Raw genomic sequence first — 20,180 nt, 5'->3', positions numbered from 1 at the left:
GGAAACTTATGCCCCTTAATCCTTACTGGATTTTTCTCCTCCAAACAGGTATCATGTATATCACTTTCTCAAATGAAACTTCTCTGACCATTCATAATTAGATCTTTTGTTTTTCTCTATTTTGAATTGCTACTTACTTCTTCCCTAACTCTCACATGTTATTTACTTGTTCATGCTGTTGTTCTGTGGCTTTGTGTCAGGATTTCACAATGCAGACATTCAGGTTCATTTCACTTACCCACCCAGCAGTAAGCAGCCTTATAGCTGGTGTTCTGTACACAATGCTTTAACAAGTGAATAAATGCTAAGTAGGGTAGTTGCTTGAAACTATGAACAAAACAAAGACACATTGCTATAAATTACTCAAGGAACCTTAAGGCTGTCTATGGAAATGGTTCTAAATTATCTGGAATGATTCACAGTTTATTCTCTGAGTGCCTTGGCATTGGCCTAAGTTCTTTCTTTTTCACCAACAACTTAGGAATAGGGCTGATAGCCCAGTTTTAGAGGTCAACATGAATACAGTAATATGAAAAACTTTAAAAAGCCATTGGGAATGTATTCATTCTGTCATCGATGAAGAATAAAGTAGTCCATTCCAAAGTATTTTTTCTAGCAAAATAAATATTTTAATTAGTATCCTTAGAAATGGGTGCTCAGGGTGGGCATTTGGCCTAATGTTTAGGATGCCTGGGTTTGATTCCCCCTCTGACTCCTGATTGCTACAAATGCAGACCCTGAAGGGTGGCAGAAATGACTCAAGTAATTGAGTTTCTGCCACTCACATCAGAATGTGGATTGTGTTCTCAGCTACTGGCCTTGGCCATCTCAGATATTCAGAGTAAACTAGCACACACCCCCACCCCTGTGTGCACGTGTATAACTGTCTCTTACTCTTTCTTTCTCTTCACTTCTCATTTTTTTTTTAAAATGCATGCTTATCCAATCCAAAAACTACAGCAATAGTGTGGCCTTCTATGCAAGGAAATATCAAAGAGCTCCGTAAAAATAGAATTAAAAGGTAATTTTATTTTGGAATAAAATTTTTAAGACCATGCATAGATTTTTGAAACCTTTCATGCAAAATATATTTTATCAAAATTTCCATAAATAAGATTAGAAACTTGATAAATTAGGAAGCTTTTCTTTAATCATTTAAGTAATCCCTTTTGCTTTAATTTAAACTGTTTTTCTGATTATAGAGGAAGCTATGAAATAAATCTCTTTTCAAAAAATATCTTTTTTTTAAGTTTTGAAAAAAGCCAAACATAGGTAAATGTTAAATATTCCACAAATAGCAAGACTATAAAGATGAGAAGCCCACTTTCTAGCTGATTACAGAGGCAACCACTCCTGCCAACCCCTTGCAAACCTAAAACCATATTCAACAATATTCATTCACTTTGTTGATAGTTATCTAAGATGGAAGTAGAAAGTAAAGATCTGACACCATCCAATTGTTGCAATTATTTTCTCTCTCTGACTCTCTATGTCTACATTTATGCTTGTGTGTGTGTGTGATGTATATATGTGTGTGTATATAAATAAGGGTATTTTATTTCCTTAACATAAAATACAATTGAAAAAAGTACTCTTCATGTAATTAACACTTCACCAATATATATGCATTATCTAACTTTAGCACTCATTACTTCACTCACGTAAAGGCGTTTTATAATAAAGTATGGAAGCAAACAGTGGCAATTTAGTAGTAATGATTGACATAAACTAATATGTGTGTATATGCTATATAAATATATATATACACATGTGTAAATTCTGACAAACCCAGTGGGAGAAATAAAAATACAAACACATATCCATGCACTCACAGTTGAGTTTCATAATTAAGCGAATGATTATTTTTAGACTACAAATTATTGCACATCCACCATTATGTTTTGTGGGATTGTCACTGGTGTTAAAAGGTCACTCAGAGAAAGCTGGAATAATGAGTCTTGTAAAAGTAGAAGCCACTGAAATGCAATTAATGGCTTCATGAAAAAAGTTAGAGGTGGAAATTAAGAAGTTTAGGATAATGCATTTATTTTCCTTCAAAAAGCCTGTATGCACAAATAAGTCTAAAACCTTCAAAAAAGGATGATATTTTTCTAGCTAAGGAAAAATAATGAATTGATTTACTAGAACATGTGTTCCTCCTAGATATTAGATTAATTGTGACATTATTTTTCAGGTATTTCATCACACATTTTATCAAAGTAGATTTAAATGTATATATGATGTAGAAGAAATTACCCCAAGTCAAATATATGCATTGAGTATTTCTCTGGATTATTTTCCTCTTTTTAAATACTAATAACAGGGCAAATAAAGAAATGCTCAAACTATATACCTGTAAAATTATTTTTGTTTAATTGCAAAAGAAACATATTTCTGAAAAATATCAAAGGTTTCTATTTGTAGGCACTGGTTTGTGCCTATGGATGACATCAGAATTTCCAATTTTTTTTTACATACCAACATCTTCCATAGCAATATGTGATTCACCAATCCTCTAATGAAACTAAAATAAGTTAATAATCTGTGATATAAGTATAGTTTAAATGCAATTTTAATTATAATATTTAATTATTGTATTTTTAAAGAATTGTACATAAGTATATGGAATTTATAAATTATTAATACCATTAAAATCTTCAACTTAATTCATAGAATAAGATATGATGAAGACTAAATGTTTCCAAAAGAAAATATTTTATTGCTAAATCATTATTAAACTGACATTTTGTATCAGGCTTGTTTTTGGGACCAGAGACATATTGAAAGGTAGGATGAAATTATTATTTTTTACTACATCAACAAAGACTCTGTAATTTTTTAATTACTGCATTATTATTGATAAGTTAAATCAAATAATTTAATATCTTACATCCTAAATGAGAAAATGAAAAGTTCCAGATTGCTGTGCTATTTAAAATGCCAATTATTTCTCATTATAGCTATTTTTTTCTTTTAAATGATTGCATATTGTTATAGAATTTTTTATTAGATTATTTTAAAGTTTTTTACATCAGAATTTGGTAAATGAAGGAATCTCAAGTCAATTGGAAAAAAGTAAATAATTTTATTTTCTTCATAAATGCATTTCAACTAAGAAAGGTTTTTGTTCCTATTTTTATCAATCACAAATTGTGATAATAATTTTGAGTGTAATCATAATTTTAAAAACAATTTCAAAACGTCACTTATTTTATAATCGAAGCATTAAATCATTTTGAACATTTGAATACATTTTCAAAAACTAAATAAACTCTGTAAACATCTAGGGCACAGCCAGGACCTATGATTAGGACTCACAAACCCCTTTCGGCTTTCTTGCATTCACAGCGTTTTTGAATGTTGAATCAGCTTTCAGCTGCTGGGTGCAGGGCGGTTACTTTGCATTACTGGTTTCCTATACCACTGGGTTCAGTTTGGTTAACTTCTGGGGAAGATGACTGCATCCTGTGTCATGGATAAGATGACCTTTGACACACCCCTCTTTTCATGACTGTTTTCTAGTTCTGAGTTGAGGAACACAGCCTCTTAGTCTGCTGGAAGTGTGTGTGTAAGATTAGCATTATATGACAAGGTCTTTAGCTTCTATTTATTTGAATTTGACAGTGAAACACCTGTCCTAGGCATTTCCATTGTTTCTGTATTATTAAAATATATATCCATGCAATGTGTATGCAAACACCAAGCCAGTTAGGACAGCAGAGGTTTGAAACAGGGAGGTTGATCAGCATCACCTGAGGAGCCTGTTAAATCAAACACTGCTGGGGGCCACGTCCAGTCTCGGCTTGAAAAGGGGTGGGCTGAGCTTGAGAGTGCACTTTTCCAGGAAGTTGCTGAGTGCTGCGGGTGCTGCGGGTGCTGCGGGTGCTGCGGGTGCTGCGGGTGCTGCGGGTGCTGCGGGTGCTGGGGGTGCGGAGACCCCCTTCGCAGACCCTTGTGCTCCGCAGGTTAGTGCTGGGACAGAGACCTCCTCGTCACTCAGCTTTAACCGCTGTCAGCCCAGGGCCAATCTTGCTGCACATGTATTGCTATCTTATTGTGTTTCCCCCAGATTATTCTAAAGCGAGGTGTGAGAAATAATGCTGTTTTATTTGTAAGTCTGTCAGAGTTTGCCCCCAAGTTACAGGGACTGTTTTTCTCATTGTTCGTTGTTGATATTTGGAAATGTAATTGCAATTGATTTCTGTGTATCCATCTTGTATGGTGTGATGTGACTAACTTTACTGTTTCTACGGTTTTTTTTTTTTTTTTTAAACTTTTGTGGGTGGTTGCCTGCAATTTTCCACATAGATAATGATGGCCATCTGAAGAGAGACAGTTTATTTCATCCCTTGCAGTCTGCATGCCATTTATGTCTTTTTCTTGAGTATTGTGATAACTGGAACTTGTAGTGCTATGGTGCATAATAGTTGCAAGGGCACGTGTCCCGTTCCTCTTTCCAACTTTAGAGGGAACGCTCATTCTTCCATTGTTCAGTATGAGTGAGTACTTTCTGTTCCTGACTTTCTGAGTGGTCTCCCCCTCCCCATGAGTAAATGTCTGATTTCATCAGCTGTTTTTCTTTAGTTGTTATTGTGGATTGCTCAGGCTGATTTTCAAATGTTAAATGGGCTTTGCATGCCTAGAAAAAAAATCTCTTTTGGCAATGGTATTTCATTCATTTTATTTGTTGCTGGATTTCAAATGCTGATACCTTGTGGATTGGTGTGCCTGAGTTCATGAGAGAGAAATACGTGGGTGCTCTTCTGCTTATTTTTGCTACTGTGTTTGAAATCCTGGCCTTATAAAAGGAGCTGGTAGTTACTCTTCTCCTTTTTTAAGGATTGTGTCAACACGCATGCTAATACTTCTCTAAATGGTAGCATTCTTCAGCGAAACCAGCTTAACCTGGAGGCTTCTCTTTTGGAAGTTTTAAAAGTTATAAATTCAATTTCATAAATGATTTCACAGCTCTTCAGATTGTCTATTTCAGTTGCTTGAGTTTTGATAGTTACTAGTTTTTGAAGTTGCTTTATTTCTTCCAAGTTTTGAATATGAGCATAAAGTTATTCATAGTTTTCCCTTTTCAACTTCCTAATATCTACAGGATTTGCAGTGCTACCCCCTATTTAGTTCCTGATATAGGTGATACATGTCTTTTTCATTTCTCTTTTTCTGAGTCTTGCTAGAGGCTTATAAATTGTATTGATTTTTTTTAATAATTAGGTTTTATTTTCATTGGTTTTAGTCTGTTGTCTTCCTATTTTCAATTTTTTTGATTAATTCCTCCCTTCTGTTTGCTTTAAGTACATTTTGCTTTTTCCCCAAGTTTCCTGAGATAGAAACTTGGGATATTGATGTGAAACCTTTCTTTGTTTCTACTGTAAGAATTTAGTGATTATATGTAATTTGAAGGTTTGAAATTTCTAAAAGCATTATACTGTTTAACAATATTTGTAGCAAAGATAGGCAAACTTCCTTTGTGAAAAGTGACAGTTACTATACTGGACTTTGAGGGCCACATATTCTGTTGCAATTACTAAACATTCATGTGCAGTAGGAGCCCTACTATAGATAACCCAAGCAAAAACGTGCTGAGCTGCAACAAAAGTGGATATTGACAATTGAGAGGTAGAATTGGCTGGTGGAAAGACATTTGTAGACCCATGATCCAAAGGATAAACAGACAGGGACATGAGCATGCACGCCTGTTCTCTCCTGTCATGGCTTCAGGGTATAACATATTTTTCTAGTTAAAAGATAAAATACATAAATAATTTCTCTACTGATTTTTAAATATAGAAAACTGCATTTTCAGTTAGAACTGTCAATGATATAAATCCTCTGGAACACAGGTAATTCTTGTGGATTCAGTTATCAATACATGGGAAAATGTAGACTAGAATATGATCTTACTACACAGACTCAGAAGCTCACGACTGTATTGCCATTAAATAGCAGATGCTCAAATAATATTCACTTAGCAAACATTAAAATAATACTATTTTGTTTATTTTTCAGGTAATCTTATAGTAGATTGACTTTTTCCAAAAAGAGACCATAAATTGTTTTTGACAACAGACTATTAACCAGGTTTTTCAAATTATAATAAAAATATTTTCTGAAATAACTAATAATTCAGTCATTGGTACAATGGTGAAATATAATTTACATAAATGTTTATTTTTCATCAAAGGTTACTTGCATTCCATTTCCAAAATTTTTGCTTCTAACGATTTAATAAACACTCTTCATTGGCCATTTATCTTCATTTTCAAAGATGACTATATTTTGTTAATGGTATTTTATGAACAAATGACTTGAGGGCTATAAAGTTTAGTATCTTTTTCAGTATTGTAGTTAGGATGATGAGGAGAAGAAAGCAGACATTCTGCTTGCTTGTGTGCTCTTGGTTTGGAAATCATGAATGAGATATTAGATACTCGGAAAACCAGGAAGTTATGAAATTCTATCAGGAGACTAAAGAATGCTGATTTTCCAAATTTGTCCTTTCCATGTTTTGGGGAATGTTAATGGAAAAAAATGTTAATAGAATGAACTCTGAAATGTAACCTTCCAAATGTTAATGGCCTTCTGAAAAAGGTAAGCAACATTATCAGGGGGAAAAAAAAACCTTGAGTAGAGGAATTAGTATGACACTGAGTATTGCTTATCACTACTAGGAAAACTGTTTTAAAAAAGGCTAAGTTGAGAATGAATGAGATGTTAGTAGCTATGGGTGGGCAGTAGCCAATAAAGGTGGTGACCAGGATAAAGTGGATCAAAGATGACAAGCACTTGGGGATCGCATGAGGAGAAAGCAGAATCTGCAAGTAGAAAAATTGGTTGTGATCTTTGGCTGGGGTGCTGCAGCTGGTGCACACTGACTGTGGTGGGCTTCTTGTTAAAATTTCAGAAAGTTTGCAAGACACTGGGCTTCACCTTGGTAGCTTAAAATTGGCCACTTGAGGAGTACTGACACCATGGAAACTGGAAAATAATACAAAATCACTGGCTAAGCCACAGTTTTAAACAGGTGATTGTATGATTTGGTGCATAGAAACATTAAACAAATAGTTAACAAGATTGTTGCAGATCTTACTGGGAATAACTATTTTACAGTGGAAAATGTCACCTTGAAATGCAGCACATTATTGATATTTGTGTTCTTAGTATATCCCTCCATAATGACTGGGGAGAGAACTATCTCAATATTACTCAAATTGATAGTAATTGGGTTGGCCTAACATCACGAGGAAATACAGTGCCACTTTAAAAAAATAAATACAGATGAAAATAGAGGTTGAGTTCTGAAAACCTGTGTTAAGTGATGCCAAAATTAGTTCTTTGCTAGAAGCCAGCACTACATATAGGAATTACACAAAATATGACTTAATATGAGATGAGAAAGAAAAACAAATGGTCTGTTTCTAAATAAAAATATTCATTTATTATTATATTAAGTAGTTGTTTGTAATTATATTATTATCAGGAGATATTTTATTTCATCAATGTCCCTAAGCATTAATATATTCAATATGGCCAGAAGGCTTTCTGTAAACTTTGAGGTTTGGTAGATGAAGTTTGACCTCATTGCCAAGCTTTCTTTCTCCTTAAACTGCATGATAAATTCTACAAAAGGGATCAGGAATGCTTCTTATCATATACCTGATACATTTTCTGCAAAATGAAAAGATAGATCCTTGCAGTTAAGACAGCTAGTTGGGTTCTCAAACTTCCTGCAAGGATTAACCTGACAGTAGATTGATACTGTCATAACTGTCATTTAGAAGTCATTCACTTTATATCCAATCTGTTGTCATCTCCTTCAAGCATTCTTTCAGCCAGTGTTAAACTACCACATTTTCATTATGACATGGATATTTACATTTCTTTTATAGTTTGTGTTGTATTAATAAAGCCTTTTTTTAATGGGCTGTTTACAACAATTTGGCAACTTGATTATTTGATAAGAGTCGGAGAAGTGGAATGCAAAACATGGAAAAACTATCCTAGCTAACATTTTTGTTCATATCTTCTAATTTAGAACAGAAACACATAAATGTAGCATTCCTACTAAATATGTTACTATAAATCTATGTGGTTGCAGAATTTGTCTGCAGGTAGCATTCGTTGGATATTGGGTTAACTCTAGACATTTGCAAATAGTTTGAGTCACAAAGCATTTACAATAAAATTCCATTTTGAGATGCAGTTTATGTTTAATATCAAATCTATGGGCAATACAATGAACTCATCTAGCCAATAGTTACTGTGTTTTCTAAATGAATGCTGTGGCTTTCTTTTTCATCAATGCAATGATGCAAATTGCGTTTGACATCATTCTGTGAGTTTGCTCCTAAATATTATAAACTTTGATTTTCAAAATAGACTAAGATGTAATCTTCAGGTCTAAAATCTGTTCCCTCCACCCTCACATCTGCAGGCAATGTGCAGATACTCAGCTGGCGAAAGGTGGGCGTTCCATCACTAACAATGCTTTTAAGTATTTCAACCACTCAACAGATGATTAAAAAATTACACTTCATCTGGAATACTATTTCTCAGCTAACACTTTCAGGCAATATGTCACAGGAGGAGCAAATTTAGTAATGGAAAGTTGAAGTAAGGGTAATTTTTTTAATGAGTTCTCCTGTATAGTTAGTAATTTAAATGAATCAACCGAATTCTTCATCCATCTGCATGCATTTTATCACACTCTGGGTCTTCAGTTCGAAGACTGCTGTAGCCAAAAACTTCTTGTGCGTATCTGTAAATAAACTGAACTGACCAAAACCTGAAAATTGTTTTTGCTCACTTATTGAACCCTATAGATAAATCCTAAATATGTATTTTTCAATCATTCCTCTACCTTGGTCAACCCTCTTTTTTTGAGGAAGAGATAACTCAATATAAAGGAGGGAAAGCACACTAAGAAAAAACTTCTCCTCTTCCCCAAACACTTAACCCAAAATACTTAGGAACCCTAATATTTAAAACCAAAATCTATTGGCTAAGCTGGTACTGATGATAGAAGATCTCCAAATTAACCAAAATCTTTACAAATGGTGATCACATACCAACAAAGTTTCCACAGCCCTTGCACCTCCACATCTGCTGCGGTTGGCATTTTGTGGCCTCTTGGAATTTGTTGCCTGCCACTGTTAACATCTCACTGTATCAAGATCGATGTTCCTGGAAGACAGAATTTGCAGCTCAGCTTCTAACACCAACGTGAAATAGGGCTGCCTTTTGTCTGCATCCTGTTCTAATTTGGTGCTGTACTTTTCCCAGTGCTTAAATTGTGGCGACATCTTCACCTCCCTGTCCTCCCAGTCATCTTGATGACTTGGGACACTCGCAGCAAAGTGTTTGGCCAGAGTCCAGTGAGAAACATTCTCTCATTTGCTACTTCCATGAAAAAATCTATTTTTGTTAAAATTAATGATTAAAAAGAAAATACAAAAACAAAATACAGAGGTAACATCTGTTAAATGTTCACTCAATCGTATGTGTGTTCCTGAAATAGTCATTCTGTCTTAGAAGGGGAATTGCTGGATCAAAGAAAATGGGTAATTTAGGTCATTAAGAAAATACTGGAAAATTTTTTTTAACTTTTATTTAATGAATATAAATTTCCAAAGTACGACTTATGGATTACAATGGCTTCCCCCCCCATACCGTCCCTCCCACCCACAACCCTCCCCTTTCCCACTCCCTCTCCCCTTCCATTCACATCAAGATTCATTTTTGATTATCTTATTATACAGAAGATCAGTTTAGTATACATTAAGTAAGGATTTCAACAGTTTGCTCCCACACAGAAACATAAAGTGAAAAATAATAGATGATTTTTTTTAAATGATGATGAAATCAGATCAGACCTATTGTCATGTTTAATCCCAGTGAGAGTCAAGTTGGGAATTGATAATTTCTTTTTCTTCTTCTTTTTTTTTTTTTTTTACAGAAGATCAGTTTAGTACGCATTAAGTAAAGATTTCAACAGTTTGCACCCCCATAGAAACACAAAGTGAAATATATTGTTTGAGTACTCGTTATAGCATTAAATCTCAATGTACAGCACATTAAGGACAGAGATCCTACATGAGGAGTAAGTGCACAGTGACTCCTGTTGTTGACTTTACCAATTGACACTCCTGTCTATGGCATCAGTAATCTCCCTGTGCTCCAGTCATGAGTTCCCAAGGCTATGGAAGCCCTCTGAGTTCTCCGATTCTTATCTTGTTTAGACAAGGTCATAGTCAAAGTGGAGGTTCTCTCCTCCCTTCAGAGAAAGGTACCTCCTTCTTTGAAGACCTGTTCTTTCCACTGGGATCTCACTCACAGAGATCTTTTGCCAGAGTGTCTTGGCTTTCCATGCCTGAAATACTCTCATGGGCTTTTCAGCCAGCTCCGAATGCCTTTAGGGCTGATTCTGAGGCCAGAGTGCTATTTAGGACATCTGCCATTCTATGAGTCTGCTGAGTATCTCACTTCCCATGTTGGATCACTCTCCCCTTTATTTATTCTATCGGTTAGTATGAGCAGGTACTAGACTTGTTTATGTGCTCCCTTTGACTCTTAGTCCTTTCATTATGATCAATTGTGAACTGAAATTGATCACTTGGAATAGTGAGATGGCATTGGTACATGCCACCTTGATGGGATTGAATTGGAATCCCCTGGTATGTTTCTAACTCTACCATTTGGGGCAAGTCAGCTTGAGCATGTCCCAAATTGTACATCTCTTCCCTCTCTTATTCCCACTCTTATGTTTAACAGGGATCACATTTCAGTTAATTTTCAACACTTAAGAATAACTGTGTATTAGTTACAGATTTAAACCAGTCATATTAAGTAGAACAGACAAAAAAACTACTAAGAGGGATAATGTATTAAGTTGTTCATTAACAGGGCTATGCTGATCAAGTCAAGTTTGTGCAATTTTATGCTTATATTCTTAGGGTATGAGAACTTGTGCTTTTTAATTTTAATTTTCACAATTGTACTTTGTAATACTATGTTTTCTCTAATGTATATAACTTATGGAATATATATGGTAGGCTGGAAAAAATATCTTCCCCTAAAATGTCTGCATTCTGATCTGCAGAATCTGAGTCTGTTACCTACGAATATATAACAGGAACCCTGAACTGGTGGAGAGATCCATGGAAGAATTATCAATATCTCTCTCTGTAACTCTGCCTTTCAAAAAAATAATGTATAGTTAAACCCTGCTTTGAAATAGGATTTTTACATAGGGGAAATAGACTACTTCCCATGGGGAAAATACCTACCAAAGTGTTCATTTATATCTTTTTTTTTTAAGCTTATTTATTTGACAAACAGAGTTAGAAGGGGAGAGAGAGAAAGAGAGAGAGAGAGAGAGAGAGAGAGAGAGAGAGAGAGAGAGAGACAGCCTCCATTTGTTGGTTCACTCCCCAAATGGCCGCAGAGCCCTGGGGCTTGGCTAGACTGAATCCAGGAGCTTCATTCAGGTCTCCCACATGGGTGCAGGGGCCCAAACACTTAGACTATCTTCTGGTGCTTTTTCTAGGTACATGAGCAGGGAGCTAACTCCGAAGCAGAGCAACCACAAGAACCAGCATTCATTTGGGATTCAGGCATTGCAGGCAGCGCTTAACTGGCTATGCCACAACACCAGCCTCAATTTGCGTAAACAAAATTTTTATTTTGAACTTTGGAGCCAGCATTGTGGCACTTTGGTTAAGCTGCTGTCTACAGTGCCAGTATCCAATATGAGCACTGGTTCAAGACCCAGCTGCTCCACTTCTGATCAAGCTCCCTGTTAATGCATCTGGAAAAGCAGTGGAAAATGGCCCAAATGCCACCCACTTAGGAGACCTGGATGAAATTTCTGGCTCTTGGCTTCAGCCTTGGCTTCAGCCTGGCCGAGACCTGGTCTTTGCAACCATTTGGGGAGTGAAGCAGTGGACAGAAGATCTCTCCTACCACCCTAGTCTGTAGCTTCAACCTAATTTTATATGTGAGGTCAGCCTTTGATTTTGATTTCTTACTACATTCTTGTCTGGTTTTAGAGTCAAGGAAATGTCGGCATCATACAGTAAGTTAGTCTAGATTGTTGATACATTGAAGTTCATCAAATATTATACATGATTAAAATCATCTAGATTTTGGGGCTGGCACCGTGGCTCACTTGGTTAATCCTCCGCCTGCAGTGCCGGCATCCCATATGGGCGCCAGTTCTAGTTCTGGTTGCTCCTCTTACAGTCCAGCTCTCTGCTGTGGCCCGGGAAGGCAGTGGAGGATGGCCCAAGTGCTTGGGCCCCTGCACCGCGTGGGAGACCAGGAAGAAGCACCTAGCTCCTACCTTTGGATCGGCACAGCACCGGCCGTAGCGGCCATTTGGGGGGTGAACCAACGGAAGGAAGACCTTTCTCTCTGTCTCTCTCTCTCACTGTCTATAACTCTACCTGTCAAATAGAAAAAATCATAAAAAATAATATGGGTTTTCTGTTTATGGAAAATGATTTAAACATTGACACGACACTGTGTGATATTTAATTATAGAATGTTTTTTCTAAAACTCAGACCACATTTATTACACTTCATAAATTCTTTTAATAATTTGCCAACATGCTTCTACTTAATAAGAGCCATATTTATCCCCTGTGATATTTGATTCTTTAATTTCTAATAGTTTTTATATTTGCTTTATATTATAAAGATTATTATGAAGTCACACTTAGAATCCTTATGTTTTTCTGGTTTAAAAAATTCCTAATATTTAGCGACCTTTTAAATTGTCAGTATAGTTGATTTTGTATAAGATCTATTTGCAGCTAAATGTCTTTATTTTTAACAGTCAAGTGAATTCATTTCCTCATTCTTTCCTAGTCCATTCTTTACTTTTCTAGTTTAATACTCATTTTTGTCTTTAAATAAGTTTTATTCATATAGTATGATACTTTATATTTCTCAGTCTATGATTTTTATGTATCATTTTACTCCTTATTTATTTGGAAGGCAGAGTTACAGAGAGAGAGGGACCTTCCATCAGCTGGTTCACCCTGAAACGGCCATGACAGCTGGGGCTGGCCCAGGCTTAAGCCAGAAGCTCTGAGCTTCTTCCAGGTCTCCCACATTGGTGCAGGGGCCCAAGCACTTGAACCATTTTCTACTGCTTTACCAGGCTCCTTAGCAGGAAGCTGGATCAGACATGGAGCAGATAAGTCTTGAACCGGCACCTGCTGCTGTTACAGGCAGTAGCTTTTACCCACTATGCCAAAATGCCAGCTCCTTAAATAACTTATTTATGTGAAAGGTGTAGAGGAGAGAGGGAGAGGGAGAGGGAGAGAGAGAGATCTTCCATCTGCTGGTTTGCTCTCCAAATGCCTGCAAAAGATGGTCTGGACCAGGCCAAAGCCAAGTGTCAGGAATTCAGTTGAGTCTGCTATGCAAGTGTCAGGAACTCGCTGCTTTTGAAATACTACCTCTGCCTTACCTGGTGAATGTCAGAAGCTGGAATGTGTAGCTTGGACTGAAACAGGCAGACTTGTATGGGATGGGCATCCCAAGTGCTATCTAGACCATCCCATAAATACTCACCTCTGCCTTTCAATTGACTATTTTATTTTTTCTACTGCCCTGGACAAAAATTTTAGCCTTTAAGTTTAGATTTATTTTTACTCTCTTGCTGTACATTGTTAGAAGTTTACAACTGGTTAACACTGGCCATGCATCACAAATTATATGACCACTTTGCCCAATATTATAATTCAAACTTATTTTTTACCCCATGAATTATTACCATTCACTTTATAACCAGTATTTAATGTAAATAACAGGTTTAACTATTATCTTCTCTCTCCAGTATGCCTTGTTTCAGACATTTCTGGGTACATTTTTCTTTCTGGAGCTTTTACTTAGAACTAGCTTTGGTGTGCATTGGTGGTAGTGATGTCAGCCGTGGAGGTCCTGGGTCTGTGGCTGTTTAGCACCAGTCGTGGCTACTGTCACTCAGGATATGAACTGCCAGTTTAATTCCATTCTAATTTAAATGTGGATGTCTATATGTTATTACTGTTTTGGTAATGCCAGTCTTCTTATTTTGATCACATTGTGCTTCTATTTTTTACTTTTTATTGTCTGATTTTTCTTTTGCCAACTTCTTAAATCAATATTATAATATACAGCAGTATTTCAAGAACTTCATAGGAGTATATGCCCACTCCAAGAGTTCACATTAATGATAATAAAATACTAATAACTTTATATCATTGCATATTCAGCTTATCCTTTTATCCCTTGAATATTAATATTTTTAAAAAGGGATTGATATAAGAACATTTAGGCATACTCTGTTTAACCTTGCCTTTGCAAGGCTCTAGTATTTGGTGCTGTATTGTGCCTTGTAATCATTTAGAAAGCAACAACACAAAGATTTTCCTGAATTCAATCAAGCACTGTTAAAATTTGCTTGAGTTAGATTTTCCTCATTGTGAGCTTTATTTCGTAATTTTCCTAAGGCCATACATTTACCAGCTAAGAAGAGGTATCCTCATCCCAAGAGAGGTAAGATCATTGTCTCAATACAGTTGCCATGATACGTCCCTTGAGGACTGCCAAGAACTGGATATTTCTTCCTGCAACACTTGAGCTCCTTAAATGTGTCTGGAAATCCATACCTTGTTGATGAGGCTGGTTTCTCACTTGCTACAGCCTCTGTTTGGCAAGCTCTTGCTATTTTTATTACTCAATTCAGGAGATAAAATTCTGCCATCTGCTTTCCTACCTAGATTGAAACTAATTTCCTTCAGTATTTCCTGTTCCAACCAAATTACATATTATTGTTTACATTATTGAGACTTTTCTTTGGACTGGGCCACAGCTCTTGCTACTGCGGAAATACATCTAATTGTATTTTTTTTTGCATTTTTAAGACAATATTTTCTGTACATTTAAATTATTCACAGAAATTATTATAAACTTATTTAAATTTAGTATTCTCTTAAAATTTTACTCTTTTTCCAGTAATTTTCATGAATGTAAATTTTTCAGAATAGTCATTTATTTTAATCCAGTCTTTCATTAATTAATAAGTGTCTTAAACAATTTGATTCATTATTTGTATTGTTTCTATGTTTGTAATATTTTTTCCCTTCTAGTGTTAACTGTGTTCATCTTAAAGGAATGGTCATACATTAAGGTACATTTATGAAACTGTGTTTGTGAAATTATTTCCAATAGATGCTATGAGGTGCTCCTAGAAGAACCTGTTCCATTGGGGGGAAAATGTTTTGGACAGTTAAATTAACTTTTTCTTTGGGAAAGCAGCACAATATTAATTTTGAAACATAAAACATGTTGGTATATCACAGGTTCCCACCTGAGATGCACAGTATTGTAATTTTGCTTCTTTCTGTATTATATTTTTAAAATCCTTTAAAATGTTTAATACGCAATAACTAAATTGATTATTGTGAAATTTCACATTGAATGCCAATTACTGTATGTGTACTGTAGTACTTCAATTATCGTAGCCTTTGAAATGTATTTTTTAATGATAGTGGTGCATTTGCAGGAGTTTTCAAAACTTAGAGTCCTGTGGACCCTTTCCCCAGCTTGCCCCTTCTGTGAGATCTTACATAATTGTGTGATACATCTCAAACATGTTAGCCATATTCACTCAGTTATTCAGCTCTGACTTTTTTTCCTTTTGTGACACATATGGTAACACTAGTTGGACTTCTGTTGTTGTCCTGTAGATGACAGAGTTTATTGTTGCATCATTCAGTTTCTCTTCTTTCACTGAGAGTAAGTAATTTCTATTGAGTCATTGAGTTCTCTAATTCCCTCTCATCTCGAATCTACTTTGAGCCTGTCCAGAGATTTTTTTATTTCAGTTATCTGTTTTAGTTCTAAAAGTTCACTTGGTTCTTTTTCACATCTTCTGTCTGCCTTAAAATACTAAGAATACAATTCCATCTGAGTCATGTCAGTATTGGCATTTTCTGAGTGTGGTTTAAAAAAAAATAGTCGTTGTCCAGATTATTGTTATGGTAAGTGGTTTTTGACTGTATCCTGGACATGAAATATTAACTTGGATGATTCAGGATGATTCGTCCTCTGAAGCCAGCAGCCGCTAGGTTGAGTTGTAGCAGAAGTTCCAGTTGGGAATCGTATTCCGCTTGCTTGTGGGCCCCATTTGTATCACCCGGTGAACTCGAAGGCACTGCCTCATTTTTCCTGAGGACAGGCAGATTCCTGACTCTCAGAAGATTTTATTTGGTAGTCTAAAAGACATCTCAAGTTACCTTCCCGGTTAAAGCTCTCAGATCTGGGGTTTTCTTCACTCCATTGCTTCCATGAAAACACTTACACAAATGTATTTCTAAGGATCAAATGCTCTTCAAATATATGAAAACGGAGCTTGTTAACTTGGCCATTTAGAAACTTTACTTAGTGCCCTTTTCACCTTACCTCACTCTATTGGAACAAAATTTCTGTGACTTATAATTTGGGCAATTATCTTTGTAATTTAAAAATGGAAAGTTAATGAAGTTAAATATAAATAGAATCACACATTTCTAAATCTCAATGTCCTTGTAAATTTTATTTAAAGTTACTAAACAAATGGATATAAGATTGAGTACTCATAATACTTCTGCTGTTGATATAAATTGTATATAAACTTTTAACAACAAAAACAACACCAAAAGATGGGACCCAGGACATATCCGTTATTAACTAGGAAGAAAGTGATGCTGAGAAATTGTCCTAAACCTTACAGTTTATACTTGAACTCTGTGTTTGAATTCAAGAGGTTACAGTAATCTCTCCAAACTATTTTGCACATTTGTCTTTGATCTTCCAAAATACAAAATGGCTTTGTCAACAATTTTTAATAGAACATATTTGAAGTTTGTAAATATGACAGATAAGTGTTTCAGTGACTTCATCAGAACTATGAATTTGATTATCTTTATAAATAAAAATGATCAAAATGTGCATTTGGAAAGGACACATACATATCCAGGAAAATGAAGTTAACTTTATTTGTCTTTGTATAAAAATCAGATTCAGTTCCATTATATGCTTTCAGTATTAAAAAATCAATCATTAATGTTCTGGAAATGCTAATATTCTTTTATTAAATTACTATAAGCAGATTCCTAGTTTATAACTGGTTAATCTCCAATATAGCGGATGTTTGAGGACTCATATTGTCAAAGTTACTTTGAGGTTTTTACATTTTTTGCCTTTCAGAATAAAAATCTGATATTTTTGATAGTGATAGAGAGCTAGCTTTGTTGGCAAGAGAGTATTTTTATCACAAATTATCGTATTAAAGGGGAGAGGAGAGAAGAGTATTCTAAAGGCTAAGAATATTGGAGTCATTTTAAATGATGTCCGTGTAATAAACCTCAATCTTAAAAATAAATTGAAAAATTTGCCAGCTAAGTGTGTTAGTTTTGCTTTATGGCTTTTGTAAAATAATATGCTATGGAGTTTAAATAGTTAAATATGGTATTTGATACAGGTGAGATTATATCAGGAAACTATGAACTTGTTGATTATCTAAGGGTAAACTATTATTAAACAGAACTCCTACAACTTAAAAATACGGTGCAGGGGCTGGAGTTGTGGCACAGTGAGTTAAGCTGCAGCTTGCCAAGCAGGCATACCATGTGAGTGCTGGTTTATTTCCCAGCTGCTTTGCTTCTGAGTCAGTTCTCTGCTAAAGTGCCTGGGAAGGCAGCAGAACATCACGCGAATACTCAGAGCCCTGCCATCCAGGTAGGAGAACAAGCTACAGTTCTGGGGCTCCTGGGTTCAGCCTAGCCCTGCCCAAGTCTTTGTGGTCATTTGGGGAGTGAATCAGCTGAAGGAAGATCTCTTACCTCCCCTTTCTCTCCTCCCACCCCCTGCCACCACCCTCACCACCTGCCCTGCTTTTAAATCAAAAAATCTGTTAAAAAAAAAAAAAAAAGCTGGAGCATACTTCTGAGAAACATGAGATTTTCACTTCCGTTTCCTTAAACCCATGTTCTTGAGCTATGTCTTCTGTTTTCTAAATTTCTATCTCAGCATTAATCACATTCTTTTCCTGCTGACATTTTCTGCTTATTACCCTGTTGACCACTATTCAGTAGCGGGAAGTTCTTGCCCTGTTTGTTGAGAATGTTACTCACCCAACTAATTTCCATTAGCAATACAAATAGGAAAAAAATGTAACCAGATCAAGGACATAACCTAACTACTAAAGTCCAGCTTCTTAGCGAAGTAGGTTTGCATATGCATTCTAACTGTTGGGGTCTTAAACCCTCATTTTCTCATGAGGAATCCTTTACACAAGCCTGGATTTCCTTTAATTTTTGCAATAAACCCACAATTCCTCTTTCACTTTCATCTTTCCGTCATTACTAGTGTTAACACTTGATCAGACATTGGTTTAAATTTGTTACCCTCTCTGTACGTTCAACAGATACCACCTTTCCCCAGATACTACATAGCGTCAGCAACAGGTGGGGTGACGAGGTCTGTATTCAGCAAATTCTGGTTTTCATCTTTTCCGTAGAAAGAATCCTATGCTAGGCATTATAAAAGAAATCGCTTCCACATACCATCAGGTAGCTCTGCTCATCTAGCTTCTCTCCACCAGTTAAAATAACATTTTTTGTTTCTTTTTATGTCCGGTTCCAATTAGCTGCACTACTGGAAACATACATTAAAAACAGGAAAAAAAAATGGTACTGAAGCAATTATAGGATGATAAAGATCACACTTTCTTGTCATTCTCTGCTCTTATTTAAGATCACTACAGGGGCCGGGGCTGTGGCGTGGTGTGTGAAGTCACTGCCTGAAATGCTGGCATCCCATATGGGTGCTGGTTCTAGTCCTGGCTGCTCCTCTTCCGATCCAGCTCTCTGCTATGGCCTGGGGTAGCAGTAGAAGATGGCCCATGTCCTTGGGCCTTGTACCCACATGGGAGACCTGGAAGAAGCTCCTGGCTTCGGATCAGTGCAGCTCCGGCCATTGCGGCCATCTGGGTAGTGAACCAGCGGATGGAAGACCTCTCTCTGTAACTCTTTCAAACGAATAAAATAAATCTTAATCACTACAAGCTTGTTCCATGGTGTCTCTCCAGCGTTCCTTTCGAGGTAAGGACGTAACCTCTCAGTGTTGCTGTGGGGTGTGGGTCTCCATCAGTGGCGCTGTCGGGATCCTCTGCTCATTTTAAGTGCTGGAGCCTTCTGCTTGCCTCCAGTTGCTGCTCGTTTCTTGGAAGATCACGCCCTCTAGTGTCCCTTGTTGAGTTCACAAGTATTTTGCCTCTTGACAGGCTCCCACAAACTCCTATCAAATCGGCAGTATGTTTACCAAAGTGAGCCCAGTGCTTATCTCACTACCACACATACTGTTGCCATTTCACATTGATAAAATATGGGTGATCCTGGAAAAATGGCCTGAACCCCCAAGTATTGGGTGCTCCATGAGCCTATTGCAGAGTACATTAAACCCCCAAATGTAATTCCTTCGGGGAGCAGCATAGACTGTTTATGTACCCACAGGGGAACTCTCCAGTGGGGAGCACTATATAACAGGCGGCGATGATCAGTGGCTTTGCCTGAGCTGGAGACAGTCATGATGCCTGGAACACAAAGGCATTGTCCCCATGTCCCTTTGAGGAATAGAGCAACCTGCTTATGTGTACAAGGGACTTCTCCCTTTACTAATCACATTCTTCACTATAGCATGTTCCTTTGAGAAGTGAACTTGGCTGTACTGTCCTTTCCTCAATTGGATGTCTTTACGGGTTTATCCAATGAAAAATTGGTGACTTTGAACAATGATGCCCATAATGGTGGAGGCAGTTTCCATCCAAAGCCAGTAACACTAATTGTTTTTCAGTACACTGTAACAAATACAAGACAGTTTCACATTTTATATGCTGAAGCTATCACTAGAGAGATTAAAATATAGTGTTTGATATTACATAGTGCAATGGGTCAACATTTAGAAGATCCATTTGACTGAATAAACCAATATTTTCCAAATTGCCAATTTGCCAGTAGACAAAATAATTTGTGATGAAAGAAACATTGGAAGTGTGAGACCAATGAGTTCAAGAGATTTATTTATTTGAAAGCCAGAGTTACAGAGAGGCAGAAGTAGAGAGAGAGGGAGAGAGAGCAACA

General features: G+C 36.4%; 1 long non-coding RNA gene across 1 annotated transcript; it reads left to right on the top strand.

Annotated features, from left to right (window-relative positions):
• Positions 1-3,711: 3,711 nt before the first annotated feature.
• Positions 3,712-19,102, top strand: LOC138845052 (uncharacterized). Its single transcript, XR_016219299.1, has 3 exons — positions 3,712-3,965; positions 17,693-17,778; positions 18,796-19,102. It is a non-coding gene; the product is annotated as an uncharacterized LOC138845052 (long non-coding RNA).
• Positions 19,103-20,180: the final 1,078 nt, after the last annotated feature.

Source organism: Oryctolagus cuniculus, chromosome 13, assembly GCF_051225735.1.
Source record: "Oryctolagus cuniculus isolate XC-2025 breed Fujian yellow rabbit chromosome 13, ASM5122573v1, whole genome shotgun sequence".
NCBI lineage: Eukaryota > Metazoa > Chordata > Mammalia > Lagomorpha > Leporidae > Oryctolagus > Oryctolagus cuniculus.
The sequence above is the reverse complement of the archived record's forward strand: the minus strand, read 5'-3'. Positions and strand labels throughout refer to the sequence as shown.